This window comes from Pinus tabuliformis, chromosome 7 (assembly GCF_031772625.1).
Source record: "Pinus tabuliformis cultivar Carrire ecotype Pingquan chromosome 7, CPIR1, whole genome shotgun sequence".
Taxonomy (NCBI): Eukaryota; Viridiplantae; Streptophyta; class Pinopsida; order Pinales; family Pinaceae; genus Pinus; species Pinus tabuliformis.
In genome coordinates, this window is record NC_142293.1 from 593119864 (window position 1) to 593139001 (window position 19138).

General features: G+C 42.6%; 1 protein-coding gene across 3 annotated transcripts in view; it reads left to right on the forward strand.

Moving 5' to 3' along the window:
• SS3 (starch synthase 3) overlaps positions 1–19138 on the forward strand; it is a 549711-nt gene that overhangs the window by 395290 nt on the left and 135283 nt on the right. The window lies entirely within an intron of this gene.

The following is a 19138-nucleotide window of genomic DNA, read 5'->3' on the forward strand; positions in this document are numbered from 1 at the left end:
TCCCTCATTGGGTTTTCAGGTGACGTTTGTCCAAAAATAACGGTGTCTCTTGTGTATTTGTCTCGTTCTATTTTCAGTTCATGATCTGTATGTATGTGTAGTTTGCAATAGTGTTTTCATTGTTGTGTACATTATTAAATAACTTGTTGAATGTAAAAACTAGGAGATGATAAACCAGTGATTGTAGTAGGATTTCTGATGTGTAGATTCAGAAATTTTCACATTAAATGCTGCCCATATTCAATTTTCTAATAGAAGAGACCGATGAGGTGGTACTGCAATCTATGACCGTAGACTTCACACTAATAACATCCTCATGTGTGATGGCATCTGTAAATTAGAAATAATTTGCACCCACACAAATCTCCTCAACACTTTCTTCTTTCTTTACCAGCTCCTCATTAAACAATTGAAGTTTTGGCTTTCCTTCACATTGTTTGACAACACTATGTACCAAGTTGTAAGCAACTGTTGAAGTGCCCTGTTTTTGTTTCAAAACAACCAACAACAAAGATATTGTTGCTGTACAAACTAGCAGGCCTAGTATTTACTATTTAGGCTAAAGCTAGAGCACACAACAACAATTTGGGACAATGGCCACCTTGCCACCCTGAAGAGCCGGCAGATCACGTTTCACAATTTTGACACTGGATCCCCCTGTGCTCTGAATCAATATTGGAAAGCTCGTAATGAAGATAATGCTGCTCTGCTCAGTATGTAGGCATCATCACTGTACAACACTGCTCTAAGTAATCTCTGCACAACACTTCTCAAACTGATCACTGCGTTATACTGCTCAGCCTGATCATTGCACAATATTGCTCGACTTGATCTCTGCACAACCTGATCAATACAGAATGATGCTCACATTGATCACTGCACAATACTGCTCAACCACTGTATATCTAACCCTGACTATCAACGTTGTCACATCAACTGCACAACACACTATCACTGCTGTTGCTGCACTGTACTGTACTGCTCATGTATGAATATGCATTCAGAAGATCACGAAGCAGTCAACCCACATTACTGTACCAAACTGATTATACTGCTGCTAGTGTCAGGCACTGTTGTCAAATGATGGATCAAACCCAGGGGCCTCAGGTCATCCCTATGACCTGCTTGCAATGTTCTCAAACTCTGCCCAACGAGGGCTACCAGCATGTTGTATGGCTGCTCAGATGTAGGTATGAAGTACCTTCCAGATTATCATCATGTAATGCTGCTATCCTTGTTTCACTGCTTAGTCATGTTAAGTCAGAGTTGTCCAATCTAAGTGTCAACTCACTGTAAAGTTTTATGCCTATATGTCAGGTCTATGTGTCTAGTCAATATATCTTGTCTAGGTGTCAAGTCAATAGGTCAGATCTATAGACTAAGTTAATGTGTCAAGTCACTGTCGATTAGGCCAACATACTATATCACTATAATAGTTCTATCAATAAGGTAGCTCTTATCGCTGTAGTCAACAAGGTTCTGTATGTCATAGATTGCCAATTCAAATGACTGCTAATCCTTTATTAACTGAGGTCACTGTAGGTACACACAATATCACTTGTCAAGCCTATATGTCGAGTCAAAAACACTATATCACACAAGAGTCACTGATCATCAAGCCTGTAACAAATCAACGTCACTATTACACACTCTCTCACTGTAGTATCCTTGTTAATGAATAGCTGATGCCCTTGATGTTGCAACTGCTCTGCCTTGATGATAACACTATACTGTTGTAGATGCCACTGTTTACTTCCTTGGACGTAATAACCACAACAATGTCAAACTGCCTCACTGCTGTAAATGATCAAGATCCAATTCACACTTTGTTGTAGGTGATAAAGCTTCCTATCTTCTTCAGATGCAGATCTTTGGTTATGAAGATATCACACTCTGCTTAAGTCTTAAAGTCAAGTTACAACCCTTGTCTATTGTGGAGGCTCTTGCTTCCTTCAAATTAGCCATAGACCTAGAAGGATGCCCTGCATGAAGATCACTTCATCAATCGACAAAAGCGAAAGCCTTAGGCCTGTAATGAATGCTAATCCTTCTCACTGTTTTCTCATTAACAGGTCCACACTTCAACAATCATGTAATCACCATTTTCTTATGCACAAGTTATGTTCTAATTGGAGGACCGAGTCTAGGCTATAATCTGGACCTTGTTTGTGCTTGGAATGATCCCTACGAGGGATGTTCACTAAGTAGGGCTAGACTTGAAATCTACAAGAGAAATGCCATAAACGAATCCCAAAGTCCAAATAGAAAAACAATACAAAATCCAATTGCAAAAACCTTATTTTTGACACTGCTGTTCAAGGCTGAGGTTTGCAGACAAACTCAGGTGATGACCTCAAAAAACACAGATCCAAGCTTCTGAAGTTAAGCCCTAATGAGAGCTGAGGATAGAACAGTATTGGGTTGCAATCAAGGGCTTGTTCCTGCAAAACAAAATATCTTAAACGAATCCCAATCCAAAAAAGTAAAAGGTGTATAAACCCTGAACTCAAACCCTGAATTTTGTGCCCTAGAAGAGGGATGAAGGTTTGCAATATAGGGCATGCTCCTACAGTGAAACTATGCCCATGCGAGTCACCCAAATCCAAAGGAGAAATAAAAAATCCAATGCAAAAACCCCTAGTTTGTAATTGTTGTAGGGACCAAAGTTCTGTAGTTTTGTGTGCCCTAGATGAGTGTGGAATAGTTATAGCAAGTGTATATGGCAGAAATGGATGTTCATCAATCAATTTCTTATACCCTAGACCTTCACTTCTCTTCTCATAAAGTGACCTGCAATAACGAACCTCCAAAACCAATTTAAAAAACAAGAGTATAAACCTTAACTTTTGAACTTTTTCGTTGTCCTTTGCCTCAGGTAGGCCAAATAATTTCAGAGGAGAATTACATTAGTTCGTTGAGATTTTTTGTGTCTTTTGGGAGTACATTAAGTCTCCTTTTATAATATGTGGAGGGGCTTTTGAGGTGAACGTTGAAGGAGACTTTAGTGTCTAAAACATCCTTTAATAATGTTGACATATCTAATAAAAATAGGTTACCTTAATCCCTAAGTAAGACGACCGCTAGACTTTATGGTGAGGGATTTAGTCTTTTAAATTGTGGGGTACTTCTCATGGGTGCAACATATTTTTATTCCCTACCTCAAGATGATTACTCCTTGAAACATGGCAAGAAAACCTCATGTGTGATATTTAGTGCATAACAACTAATAAAAGTATGCCATGTCACCACCCCTTAGTGTTTTAGCCCATAAACTAGGGTCTTCAACTTCAAATGAATATCTCTCAAACCGGGAGGCCTCTCGGGGTGTACCACTTACCACCAGAAACATCTCGACAAGGAGAATCCAATGACGTGGATCTCTAGGACAAACTTATTGATTTTCCACTTCAAACAATTTTGACAAGTTCGGGGTATATCCATTGACTAGGGAACCCAAGCCTAGAACTTAGGGTTTTTAACCATCCAAGAGTGGAGCTTCCAACTTCATGTAATCCACACAATTAATAAGAAGTGTTCATTAATTGTTTGACATCAATGACAGGTGTTTTTGTCAAAGTCAGTTCCCAGGGTTGACATCAATGGCAACACCATCCAACACATGTATCCTCGTGCCCCTTGGAATACCACTGCACCTAGTTGCACATCTCTGTGCACCGCTGGATGTCATGGTCTAAAACTAAGTCAACATGCATCAACCTGCATCCTGTCAATATCGTCATCCCCACTATCACATATCCGTAACTACAGGTGAGTGTGTGAAAATTCGACAAACCCGAATCCTATTACAACAACTGGAAATAATTATCCTAATTGTTAAATTAATTTTAACAATTTATTTATTATTTGCTACAGCAGATACTGAATCAATCACACTGCCACTTAGAGAAATAAACTGCGGAAGAAATAAACATTGGAAGAAATACTAGCGCACACAAAATAACATAGTTATTTTTAGACCAATGTCCTCGGAAAAACCCAAATCGGGAAACCTGGTGCAGCAGCTAAGGGTTTTATTATTAAGCAACAGTGAAATAATCTGAGTACAACTAGATGCCGAAACTGGCAATCTTACAAAGAAAAATTGGCAAGAAAAATCTAGTGAGGAATTTCCTCACTCCACACGCAAATCCGTGTGAAAATTCTATCACTGCAGCAACTAATTTATTTTTCCTACTTATTCCACAATAAGTTATTTATGCAATTACTTCAATAAACATTAAAATAAATATTGTTTCAGATATCACACCATAATATAGAAACAAACATATGCACAAGCATTAACACATTGACATAGATATTTTGGAAAACAGTGCCCGGAAAAACCCAATGTGGGAAAACCGGTGCAGCAAGGGAGGATTTTATTATTCAACAATTTTTCTATACAACAGGGTGCCAAACTAGCTTACCCACAGAGAGAAATAATTCTCCAGCACTTCTCCCAATCCCAGCATCATCCTGGCTGACCTCTGCATGGCTCTCAAACCCTCTGCGTTAGCCCCTGCTTGACTGCGTCAGCCATGGGCCTCTCTGTGTCACTCATGCAGGCCCAGCAAGTGACTGCGCAGTGTTCTGCTGCCTCTGTGTCTGCCTCTCCTACCTCAGTGCTGATCTCCAGTGGCTGATCCCGCCTCTCTGCTCCATACTTGCTGCCTCCTAACTGCTCACCAAACTACTGGTTCAATTTCTTAGCTAACCCAGCTCCAGAAATTGAACTGACTAGTCTCCCTCAATGTGTTCTCCAAGTGACCCTCAAGCCTCTTCTTATACTTTTCTTGTTGACAAATCAATGGCCGAGATTAAGTCCCTAATCAACGATTAAGATTAGATCTGGTTTGATCCATGCCTTTTGGACCATTCTAACACAGTTTTATACTAATACACATTAATATTTTATTTTCCCTAGGTTTGGACTTAGTGACTCCATTAAAAATATTAATTATTTTAATATCTCCCAAACTGTTTAGAATTTGCCCAAACCCTTTTTGGGTATTGGAGATCTCATGTGCCTTAGCCTCTCCACCAATTTTCGTGGGTAGAGCACATTCAATGCTACCCCAAATCAACACTCCCTCTTAGCGAGGACTGTGCTATAGTAATACTCCTCATTGAGTATCACCCTGATCATCCGGCATCGATCCCTGTGCTGATGCTAAGCCTCCCTGCCCAACATCCTCTGCACTGCTGCATCCTGTACTGCTGCCCATGGCTCTACCACTGCCACTGCTGCATCTGTATGACAACTCCCTCTACATCTATGCTGCTGCTGGTCCTTTCTCCCAACACTGCATCTGCACTGCAACTCCCTTTGCATCCTTGCAGTTATCACTCCCATTTCTGCTACTGAAACGAGTTCTTTACCATCCCCATCTTTTCCCTAAAGTAGTCAAATTTTGTCCTTCCAAGGGCCTTGGTGAGGATTTCCGCCACCTGTTCTCCTGTAGGAGTGTAGCTCAATTGTACAATGCCTCGTTGGACACAGTCCCTGACAAAGTGACACAGGATATCAATATGCTTCGACCTATCATGAAACACTGGATTATCAGAGAGCTTGATGCAACTTTTATTATCACACATGACCCTGGTCGCCTCCATATTCCTTTTGAATAGGTTCACAAGTAGTTTTCTAAGCCATATGGCCGCACATGAAACTGTGCTTACCGCCATATATTTTGCCTCAGATGAGCTTAGAGCCACGAATTTCTGTTTCCTACTACACTAGGAGGTCATTCTTGATCCAACGTTGAAACAGTACCCAAAGGTACTTTTCTGATCCACTGAACTTCCTGCCCAATTTGCATCAGTAAATCCACTCAATTTGATATCCTTATTCCTGGTGTACAAGAGTCCATAATCAACTGTTCCCTTTAAATAGCTGTGAACATGTTTGGTTGCTACCCAGTGCGACCTCTTTGGTTCCACCATGAATTGACTGAGGGTGTTGACAGAGTAGCAAATGTCTGGCTTAGTATTGACCAAATACATCAGGGACCCTATGAGCTGCGTGCATAGGGTGGGATCGACATCCTTGTCTTCTGATGCATCAATCTTCTTCCAGTTGGTGATCATTGGCGTAGCCATAGGTCTACAGTTCTCCATCCTGAATCTTTTCAGGATTTCTGTAGCATACCTCCCTTGCCCAAGGAAGATTTCTCCCTTCTGCTGCCAAACTTCCAACTCTAGGAAGTAGTGCATTTGCCCCAAATCCTTCATATCGAATTTTGTGGCTAGATTCTTCTTGTAGTCCCCAATGAGTCTGGATGATCCTGTTAGAAAGAGATCATTCACATACAATACTAATATTAGCGGCTCGTTCTCTACAACCAAATAGTAGAGATTTAGATCTGCGTCACTCTTGACAAACCCCATCTTCTGCAATTAGCCATCTATTCGACCATACCATGCTCTCGGTGCTTGTTTCAACCCATACAAGGCTTTCTTCAATCTGCATACATGAGACTTATTCTCATGAGTTTCAAAGCCCTCTAGTTGTTCAATGTATACCTCCTCTTCTATTACCCCGTTCAGAAATGCCGTTTTGACGTCCATCGATGGGTTTCCCATCCCATCTGGGCTGCAAGAGATATCACCGTCCTGATAGATGTATACCTAGCTACCGGGGCGAAGGTCTCTTCATAGTCAATCCCTTCCTTTTGAGCATACCCCTTGGCCACAAACCTGGCCTTGTATTTCTCAACACTGCCATCTGCAATGTATTTGAATTTTGATCTTGTAGATCCATCTTGAACCTACCACTGATCTGTCTTGAGGTCTTGGCACCACCTCCCAGACATCATTTACCATTATGGATTTGTATTCCTCTACCAACACATCTAGCCAAACCTGATGTTGCGCTGCCTCCTTGAAACTGACAGGCTCTCCATCTTGAGCTACTAATGCCTGATATCTATCTAGCTGTTTTCACTCCCTCTTATTGTTTCTTGGTGCACCGATGAAGTCCTCTACATCTCGCAAAATATGACGAAGTTCCCTGCTAGTTCTTCCTCTGCCAACAAGTGCTTCTGTTCGCTCCTCCTCCTCATCCTGAGAATCTTCCTGTCCTGAGGAAGAATTCTTTACTTTTGTTGGTTAAAGAGGCTTAACCAACGACTCCTCTTTCGACTGCTCCTCGGAAGGCATCTCACGAGATCTTCTGAAAGCCCTATCCTCCATGAACTTTACATCTTGTTGTACTACTACCTTCCCGCTTCCTGGAAGATAGATTCTGTATACCTTAGCGTTCTCGCTATATCCTACCAGATATCGCTTTTCCGCAGTCTAATCCAGCTTCTTCCTCTTTTCTTCGGGTATGCGGCAATATGCTAGATTCCCAAATATCTTGATATGACTAACTTCAGGTGTCTTCCTTGTGAAGACTTTCTCTGGAGTAATCTTGCCCACTGCCCGATGAGGAGTCCTGTTCTGAACATAGACTGTTGTGTTGCATGCTTCTGCCCACAGGGATTTTGGCATATCCTGATCATACATCATGGCCCTAGTTGCTTCTACAATAGTCTTTGTCGACATATTCTCCACCATTATCTGAGCACAAAACTTTTATTTTCTTCCCAGTCAGATTCTCCACTAAAGCCTTGCACTCCTTGAATCGACAAAAAACCTCATCCTTGGTTTTCAAAAAATAAATTCAAGTTCTCCTTGAGTGGTCATCAGTGAAGGTAAGGAAATACTCGACACTACTGAGAGCTTTTACGGACATAGGTCTGTAGATATCAGAGTGTATCAATCCTAGTACACTCTTGGCCCTGTGTTTGCTCCTAGGAAATGTTGCCTTGGCATACTTTCCTAGAACATATCCCCTGCATACATCATCTCATTTCATACTCAAATCCAGAACTCCTGTTACAGTGCTCTTGAGAATTCTTAGAGCTCCATGGTGCAAGTGACCCATTCTTCTGTGCCATCGTTCGTTCGAGTGCTTGTCTCCATGACTGCCTATTAGTGCCATTGGTGATTCTAGTTGCAATTTATACAACTGATTACTTTTGATCCCGATCTGCACTTTCTTTTTCCAACTCAGGTGTTTGACGTATACCTTCTCTTTGATGAAGTAGACGTCATAGCCCTTGCCTTGTAGTTGCGACACAGAAAGTAAGTTCATCCCCAATCGTAGTACATGCTGTACATTTGTAGCACAGAACTGTTCTCCTGATTCTATTTGAAAAACTATGGTACCCTTCCCTACTGGAGTACACTTTGTCTTGTTCCCCATGGTGATCTGAAAGTTTATCTTCTCTTCTCGATATCTTGAGAAACACTCCTTGATTCCTGTCATATGCCACGAATATCCACTATCTATATACCATACTTCTGATGATGCGACACTAGTCATACACGCCACTTCTTCCAGCCTGGAAGCCAACATAGAGAAATCAAAATCTCTTTCTCTTGTGCAATCTTCTGAAAATCTGTGCGAGTCCCCTGACGTGGATGCCTCTGCATCGTGGTCTCGACCCATACTGATTTTCCCTTTCTGTCTCTGATTACTTGCTCTTATAACATGTGAAAATTCTATCATTGCAGCAACTGATTTATTTTTCCTACTTATTCCACAATAAGTTATTTATGAAATTACTTCAATAAACATTAAAATAAATACTGTTGCAGATATCACACCATAATATAGAAACAAACATATGCACAAGCATTAACACATTGACACAGATATTTTGGACAATAGTCCCCGGAAACACCCAATGTGGGAAAACCGGTGCAGCAAGGGAGGATTTTATTATTCAACAATTTTTATGTACAACAGGGTGCCAAATTGGCTTACCCACAGAGAGAAATAATTCTCCAACACTTCGCCCAATCCCAGCGTCAGCCCGACTGACCTCTGCGTCAGCCCGGCTGACCTCTGCGTCAGCCCTGGGCCTCTCTGCGTCACTCACACAGGCCCAGCAAGTGACTGCATAGTGTTCTGCTGCCTCTGCGTCTGCCTGAAAATCCCTGTGTCTGCCTCTCCGGCCTCAGCTCTGATCTCTAGTGGTTGATCCCGCCTCTCTGCTTGTTAAAATTGGCAACCAGGGCAAAACTTCATGTGGGTCATCTTATTCATGGCTAATAATATTTTTATTAGATTCCTCTCATCGAGAGGTGTAGGATTGATATAAAGATCATCCAATTCCGATAAGTATTCATGGAGATATGAATTTATTTTGATTATGGAATTATTATCAAGCCGACCTACAACTCATGTAGGCTCAGAAGCCCAACAGTCGCATCTATTCACCTACCAACGTTGTGTATAAATATAAGAGGAATTTTCCTCATTTGGACTCACTCATCTCATCACATCTCTCTCTCTCTACTGCGTAGATATGAGTCTCTTCTCTACTGCGCTGAAATGGGTCTCTCTCTCTCACACATGTGAAGCCGGAAGCTGTTGAATTTGAAGCTGCAACTGCAGAAGTAAAGATTGACTTGCATGGCCTAGAAGATCTCCTCTTGGAGCTGCGCTGTAGGTTCATCTGAACCTCCTTTGAAAGCCGCAACTTTTGGTGGTGGAATGAAGTCAATCTGACGAACGGTTTGCAAGATATTGACTGCCCTAGTTTGAAGCCGGAAACTGCTGAAACTGAAGCTGCAACTGCAGAAGTAAAGATTGACTTGCGTGGCCTAGAAGATCTCCTCATCTGAACTGCGCTGTAGGTTCATCTGAACCTCCTCTGGAAGCCGAAACTTTTGGTGGTGGAATGAAGTCAATCCGACTGTCGGTTTGTGAGATACGGTTTGCCCTAGTTTGATAATGAAGCCGCTAATGCTGATGCTACTGATCTAGGGTTTTCTATTGCTGATATGAATCAGATTTATTGTACTATTTCTCTCTGCTGAATTATTGAAGATAAAAGAAGATTTGATCAAAGGGTTTCCCCACACATTGTGGGGTTTGTCCCTGGCTAGCCGCCACATCTTGTGTCTCTTGTCTTGGCTTGTTTTCTGTTGATCGTTTAATGTTCTATCTGCACTTTACTTTATGTACATGTGATTGCTAATCGGTGGAATATAATAAGAAAAAGAAGTAAACTGTTATAAGCATAGAACATACCATAACTTAACATGGTATCAGAGTTGAGGTGAAGACAAAGCCCGAGCAAGAGCAAGAGCAATCATCGAAGAGAATATTGGCAAGGCTATCCTAAAAGAACTATGGGGTCCTCAACACTCTTTCCTGCCGAAGACAAGCTCCGTGAGAAAGCTGACTATCACGGATGAAAGATGTCTATCGATCTAACCCTTGAAGATCAAGGAGTGCTGGACCATGTAAGAGGCAATATTGTTGAGCCTTCATCAAATGCATCTGCTGCTGCCTGGAACAAATGGAAAAATGGAGAAGTCAAAACAAAGAAGATCATCCGGAACTCTATCGACAAGGCTTGGTGGCCTACATCTCTGATCTAGACACCTCCAAGGAAATCTACGACAGACTGGTGAGTTTATTTAAAGTTAATGATGCAAATCAAGTTTTGTTTTTTAGAAATAAGCTGAGGGAAATCAAGAAGGGTAAAGATGAAAGTATGCAACCATACTTCTTAAGAATCACCGATATCAAGAACGATCTCCTATCTATTGGGGAAACCATTACTGACAGAGAAATGGCACTCACAACTCTCGGAGGATTACCATCTGAATGGTATGTGTTCAGGACTACTCTTCTGAACAATAATGTAATTCCTAGTTTCGAGGAATTAATGGCTAGATGCATTCAAGAACAAACAAGGGTAGAAGAGCAGGAAATGCCCTTGCCTAAAGGTCCTCCTGCTGCCTTTTCTTTTCATGCAAAGAAAAGAAATAATTCCGGGACTAAATCAAAAGGAAAGGCTGGACCTAAGGCTAGAAGAAAATGACGATGTTACATTTGCGATAAAGCAAGTCACTATGCAAGGGAGTGCCCTGATAGAAAGGACTCACTCTAGGACGATGATCAAAATCCCTCTGATGGCAATCAAAGGAATGACAAATTCAACAGCAAAGGTAAGAGGAGAGCTAGGAATCAAGGAAGAGGACAAGCATTCAAGAAGGCCAGAAATTCCAGATGTATTAAATGCACCTGACCTCAAAAAGAACCTAGTGTCCATCTCGGGAACGGAAGACAAAGGCTACAAGGTAACCTTCAGCGATGGCAAGGTATGTATATGGAAAAATAATGTTAAAGATGCCTTTACTCTTGGGTTTAGTGTTGATTCATTATATCAGGTCGATGGAAGTCTGCTAGGTGTCATGTCTTATGACACATCTCTTCAGTCCGAACTTTGGCATCAGAGGTTTGCCCACCTTCATTATAAAGCTATACTCGGTGTAAGACAAATGGTGATAGGGATGCCCGAATTCTGAATAGAGAATGAAGGTGTATGTCCAGGATGTGCTGAAGGAAAGCTCAAAAGGGGACCATTCCCCTCAAGCCAAAGCAAGACCTCTGATATATTACAATTGATTCACTCAGGCATACCTGAGGTTGGCATTAAGAGGGAGACTACTACACCACATACTCCTGAGCAGAATGGTGTGGTGGGAAGGAAGAACCGCACAATGATGGAAGATGTCTGGGCCATGCTACATGATCAAAGACTTCTGATGTTTCTATGGGCTGAAACTACAATCACCGTCGTATATGTACAAAATTGATGCCCTCATCAAGCATTGGGTTCCAAGACTCCTGAAGAAAAATTCACCGGTAAGAAACCTGATGTTTCTCATTTTAAAATTTTTGGAAGCCCTGTATACTTTCATGTGCCGAGAGAGAAAAGAAATAAATTGGGAGCATCTGGAAAGAAGGGAATTTTCGTGGGCTATGGTGAAAATACTAAAGGCTATAATTAGTCATGATGTCACCTTTGACGAAGATATGGCTCTCAGCAAGGTGGACAATCTGCTAACTTTGAGTAGCTCTCAAGAAGCCGACACCAGGGAACTGAAAGAAAAGGATGATGAATCAATGCCTGATGTAGAAGAACCCATGGATCCGGTTGATCCCCATCCACATGAGCCTTCCTCTTCTAGGAAGAGGCCTTCATGGCTTAAGGGGTTACTTGATGATGCTGAAGGACATGCTGCACCCTGAGGAACCTTCCGTCAAAGTAAGAAACTTAACAGGTATCAGGGATACCTGACCATCATGAGCACAATCATACAAAATGAGCCTTCGTCATTCTCAGATGCCGTCAAGCATCAAGTATGGAAGGATGCTATGACCGAAGAATATGAGTCTATCATAAAGTATGATGTTTGGGAAGTAGTTCCCAGACCCCAGGACAAGACTGTTGTTACTTCCAAATGGCTTTACAAGATCAAGCATGCAGCAGATGGAAGCACGGAAAAGTATAAGGCTCGTTTTGTTGCTCGAGGTTTCTCCCAAAAGGAAGGTATAGACTATGATGAGATATTTGCACCTGTTGCCAGATATACGACCATCCGCTCGATCATAGCCCTTGCCGCTTCACAAGGATGGAACCTACATCAGATGGATGTCAAGACTGCGTTCCTGCATGGCTCGATCAAAGAAGAGGTCTACGTGGAGCAACCCGAAGGATTTGAGATTTATGATCGAAAATCTCATGTATGCAGGTTGAAGAAAGCTCTCTATGGGCTGAAGCAAGCACCCCGAGCATGGTATGAGAGGATCGATAGCTACTTGATGAAGTTGGGATTCACTAGGAGTGAAGCCGATACTAACCTTTACTTTAAGGTTGAAGATGACAAGCCTCTCATACTGGTGTTGTATGTGGATGACCTCTTTCTAACAGGTGCAGACCCTCTCATTCACAAATGTAAGAGCGAGCTGGCCTCTGAATTTGAAATGAAAGACCTAGGACTGATGCACTACTTCCTAGGACTTGAAGTATGGCAGAACCCAAGGGAAATATGTGGTAAAGATATTGGAAAGATTTGGTATGATGGACTGCAAGCCTGTGACTACCTCAAGGATCTTAACTTTTAGAAGTTATATGGTAGTGATGTCGGACCAGACTTGGGAAATGCCTCTGAGTTTCAAAAACTCATTTGCAATGATGTTCTTGGTGAACCTCCGTCCGAACATATGTTTTGCAGTTAGCATTGTGAGCTCATATTTGGTTGAGCCTCACTGGATAGATGCCAGGAATCTTTTGAGATGTCTTCAGGACACAATCTCTCATGGATTAAGATACACTGCCGGAGATGTGAGACTACTTGGATATACTGATGTTGATTGGGTAGGCAGTGTGGTGGACCGTAAGAGCACTTCCGGGCGCTGTTTCACCTTGGGATCTGCTTCGATATCCTGGATGAGCAGGAAGCAGAAGTCGGTGGCTTTGAGCACCGCCGAAGCAGGATATATTGTTGCTAGCATAACCTCGTGTGAGGTAGTCTGGTTGCGAAAGCTCTTCAGAGAGCTGTTTGGATTTACATTGGATACCACTGTGATTCTCTATAACAACCAGAGGTGGGATTTGATTATTGAGGAATCCCGTATTCGTCGATTGCTCCAGCAGATAGACATCATCTTGGATATGGTAAGTTGATGAGCAAGGAGGCTCCATCGCATTAAGATGATGTACAGGTTGATACACTTTCTCAAAGCCCCGAGGAAAGATCTAATCTGTGATTTTCCCAAACGACTTGGAGTCGGTAAGAAACCCTTGTACAAGGGTCCTGCATGTTGCATACATTGAGCTCTGGGAGCTCTGAGGGCTTGCGGTTATTACTAGAGCAACATACGACCACAGGGTGACTCACCCTCCCCTGGTGGTGCACACTGGAACAAGATGATTCGCTCTCTTGTGGGACAAGATGATTCGCTCTCTTGTGGAACAGGATGATTCGCTCTCCTGTGTAGCAGGATTGATGTGTTCTCCTGTGAGGCCTGGATTGATGTGTTCTCCATGGCGGCCTGGATTGATGTGTTCTCCATGGCAATTGTAGCAGGATTGATGTGTTCTCCTGTGAGGCCTGGATTGATGTGTTCTCCATGGCAATTATAGCAGGATTGATGTGTTCTCCTGTGAGGACAGGATTGATTAGTTCTGCTATCGAGGCATCCTACCCATGCAGTCTGGGACTCATGGGAAGTACCTCTCATCTGATTAATGAGCAGGGAAATGAAGTTAGGGACCATAGTAGTACCGATGGACGCATCGTTGTAACTACCGTACTCCCTACGCTAGGATGACCTCCATTGATCTGGGATCAATGATACTGGTCTGGGACCAGTGGTAGGAGTTGTACCATACTATGACGCTGACTTCGGGTCGGTTGAGACTGGTCTGGGATCAGTGGTACATACTCTGACACTGACTTTGAGTCAGTGGAGGATGATATTGGTCTGGGACCATTGGAGTTGTACTCACTATGACGCTGACTTTGGGTTGGTTGAGACTGGTCTGGGACCAGTGGTACATACACTGAGACTGACTTTGAGTCAGTATGAGACATCCTCGATCATTTCTTCTTCTTCATAATTCGGACAAAAGCAGAGTAGAACAGAACAATGCAAGAGCAGAGCAGAACAGAACAAAACAGTACAGATCAGTGCAGGGCAGAACAAGACAATGCAGAACAGGCAAAATAGAGCAGAGCAGGGCAAGGGTCAGGCTGTACAAGGCAGTGCATTTGATGGATGAATAGTAACGACCGATAGACAGATTGCAGATGAAGTTCTCCATGGTTGAGAGGGAGTGTTAAAATTGGCAACCAGGGCAAAACTTCATGTGGGTCATCTTATTCATGGCTAATAATATTTTTATTAGATTCCTCTCGTCGAGAGGTGTAGGATTGATATAAAGATCATCCAATTCCGATAAGTATTCATGGAGATATGAATTTATTTTGATTATGGAATTATTATCAAGCCGACCTACAACTCATGTAGGCTCAGAAGCCCAACAGTTGCATCTATTCACCCACCAACGTTGTGTATAAATATAAGAGGACTTTTCCTCATTTGGACTCACTCATCTCATCACATCTCTATCTCTCTACTGCGCAGATATGAGTCTCTTCTCTACTGCGCTGAAATGGGTCTCTCTCTCTCACACATGTGAAGCCGGAAGCTGTTGAATTTGAAGCTGCAACTGCAGAAGTAAAGATTGACTTGCGTGGCCTAGAAGATCTCCTCTTTGGAACTGCGCTGTAGGTTCATCTGAACCTCCTTTGAAAGCCGCAACTTTTGGTGGTGGAATGAAGTCAATCCGACGAACGGTTTGCAAGATATCGACTGCCCTAGTTTGAAGCCGGAAACTGCTGAAACTGAAGCTGCAACTGCAGAAGTAAAGATTGACTTGCGTGGCTTAGAAGATCTCCTCATCTGAACTGCGCTGTAGGTTCATCTGAACCTCCTCTGGAAGCTGAAACTTTTGGTGGTGGAATGAAGTCAATCCGACTGTCGGTTTGTGAGATACGGTCTGCCCTAGTTTGATAATGAAGCCGCTAATGCTGATGCTACTGATCTAGGGTTTGCTACTGCTGATATGAATCAGATTTATTGTACTATTTCTCTCTGCTGAATTATTGAAGATAAAAGAAGATTTGATCAAAGGGTTTCCCCACACATTGTGGGGTTTGTCCCTGGCTAGCCGCCACATCTTGTGTCTCTTGTCTTGGCTTGTTTTCTGTCGATCGTTTGATGTTCTATCTGCACTTTACTTTATGTACATGTGATTGCTAATCGGTGGAATATAATAAGAAAAAGAAGTAAACTGTTATAAGCATAGAACATACCATAACTTAACACTGCTCCATAGTTGTTGCCTCCTGGCTGCTCACCAGACCACTGGTTCAATTTCTCAACTAACCCCACTCCAGAAATTGAACTGACTGGTCTCTTTCAGTGTGTTCTCTAAGTGACCCTCAAGCCTCCTCTTATACTTTTCTTGTTGACAAATCAATGGCCGAGATTTAGTCCCTAATCAACAGCTAAGATTAGATCTGGCTTGATCCATGAATTTTGGACCATTCTAACACAATTTTATATTAATACACGTTCCTTAGCCTCTCCACCAATTTTCGTGGCTAGAACACATCCGATGCTACACCAAATCAACAATCTATGCTCTCACCCCAGCTCAAATTGAGTCGTCCAAACTGGCTCTGCGTAGTCACTGCGTCACCCTAGTGCAGTTGCTCCTACGCTAAGCTCGGAACAACTTCTCCTCAAGCTGTATGATCAGCTGTTGTCCGGGAAAATGTCTCTCCTAGCTTATAGAATCTCTACCCAGCGCCTAGCACTAAAATTCTGCTTCTCCCCAGCAAAATTGACTTTGCCTCTAGAGGTTATTGCATTGCTCTGTGTCAGCCTCTTTGTGGCTCATCTGCCTCTCTACGAATGCACTCTGCTGAACTGGAATCCTTCCTCCAACTTCATTGTCCCTGGCCCTCTCTCACTGCTTCGATTTCTCTATCTCTCTCTTCGGTAACTAAATGTTGCTACTTGAGAAATTGATCTACTCATGAAATCGAACTGCACAAGTGATTTCTCCAAGCCCCATCAACTCCTTATAATCCCCTATTGAGACTTCAATGGCCAAGGTTAGTTCTTAATCGATGGCTAAGATTAACTTTAAGTCGACTTGTGTGAGTTTCTAGAACATTCACACCTTAACCTAATTAATTCTAAATAATTAGTCATATTCCCTAAGTTTAGACTTAGGAAATATTTAAAAACTGACTAATAACCTAATTAAGTCATTTCTAGCTGGAATTTCCAGAAACGATTTCTGGGTTTTGGAGATTTCATGCATTCTAGCCTTCCACAAAATTTCAAGGCTAGAACACATTTGATGCTACAAAAACTAACAGAGTAGGCCTCCCATCCTAATCCTCCTTGACAGATTTGAGAGGCAAATCACTCCATGTACCTGTGGTGGTGACACTATGGTGTTGCTCCTCAATGACCCCGTCACCCCACATATCCGCGGGGAATCCTCATCTCCATACAACACTCCGTCTTGTGGCCTGCCAATGCAACCTCATCCTATGATCCCATGCATGGCCAACATGTTAGGACAACTCATAGAGTCTATCTACACCCTTGTCAATCCAGTTGGTCACTAGTGCTGCTCAGGACTTTGATGGAAATATGGAAGTGTGTGTGCACTCAGTCATCAAATCCATCACACAGCTACTACCATCACCTACCAACTCCATGATGTGATGGAGAATCCCACCTGGATCCCAATAATAATCTAACCCTGGAGCTCCTTTGTTAACCCACGACCCCTGCTGAACTATGGCCATGGATATATCTTGACACCTAGCCTGCTCGAATGGATACCAACTCAATACTTCTCGCCATCCAACCCCAAGGGAAGGGTCAACTGCAGGAATATTGGTCCATGTAACAAATCCATCCCTCGGCAAGTTTGTTCCCATCCATTCGACTTCATTCACCCTTGGTTCTAACTATCAATCTAGACAAGCATAAAGAAAGAAAGCGATGATTTAGAGGAGCATGCTAACACGCCCTTTCCCTACTTTGATTTGGTCGGGCAAGCAATAAATTCACCTACCTAGTCTATTAAGAAATATCGAGCTCTATTATTCAAGGTACATTTGCCAGCAACTGAGTGAGATCCATATGCGGTAGACCCATTTCGAGAGCCACCTGTTTCAGATCTGTTATAGGGATAATGCGTTATGGGCTCGACCACCTTTCCTTTCACTCGTGAAGGCCATAAAAATGAAAATAATAGTAGACCCATAAAGTATCCCATAACTATGAAAGAATTGCCAGTATTTCCCTCCCTCTGAACATCCGCGGGGATTTCGTATTTAGTTTCTCCATCATGCGAGCGTTGCACCCTGTGTAACTCATATCGTCTCGTCCCACCGACCTGGTCAATACATATGATCTGTCTAGGTAACTCTACCTCCCTCTCTCCATTGTGCAGAGGTAACCTAATAATGTCGCAAGCCCCATCTATATAGGCCTAAAGAGAACTACTATATGCAGGGATTGTAGCTCTACCAATAGCATGTGCATCTGCTTGCTTCACGTCGATGGTTGGCCCAAAAGGTGACTGCTCGTACTCCTCCACCATGGGCTAAACATGAGTCACAGACTGCCCCTCCATAGATAGCTCATCCTGCATAACATCCCCATCCAGGTCATGCCCCTCCATGTGCTCTCCATGCTACTATAAATGGCTGTCGTCTAGAAATGCAATCACGGCTCTGGGTACCTCTGCGCCTACTAGCACCTCGCCAATGAATGGCTCGACAAATGCATGCTTTACTCTCTCTGCCAATGCCTCAACCTGCGCCACCATTGGGCTATCCAACAGTGGTGATCTAGAGTCACACTAGGTCGATTTATGTCCTCCTAACACCCACTAGTGTCATTGGCCTCCTGCACAACTTCCTCCTCAGGCTCCTAATCTCTAAAGTGAGGTCTCCACTAGCAAAAGCGCATCCTGGTCTCACCCTCTAACTGCCCCTATCCTGTCCACTCCTTTCGAGGAGATTTGGTGCCCTATTTTTGTCAACTTTCCCCACCTAGTGTAAATGGCTTCACCCCCATGGTGTGCGCACCTCTAGTGTCTCTGTCGTAAGGATGAAGGTGGTCTTGGTTTATCCCCTTACTGTTACAAAACTAGGCCCACATTCTTTTTAATTCTAACATTTTCTCATTATTTTAGTGGATTTCTTCTCGGATCCTTTGTGTACTCCATCTTTCTTGTGTTGTTGGGATGTCCATACTTTAACCAATCAATTGTATCATGCTTTGATACAATTGTAATATTCCTAATGGAAATATCATGTGGATAACAAGAGCATATACTATGAACAACAGTCAAAATTTCAACATGCACACAAATATCATAACACAAAAGGAAATGCACCCAAACTCTGAGACAATTTATTATTTTTTAATAGAATCGGGTACAATATAAGTAAGAATAGAGGAACATGAGCTTGCTACAACAAGCAAGGCAAACCCCAGGTTGTAATTTTGTTGCCCAAATGTTGGAAAATCTGCACCCAGAAGCTTTTCGTTGACCCATAAGTTCGCTGCCTCTGCTACTGGAAGGAAATAGGAAATTGGCCCTCAGATGTGCTCAGGAAATTCTGAAATGGGAGTTGGTGCCTTTCCTTGACAAGGCCAACAAAATCTAGGGATGGTTTGGCCCCA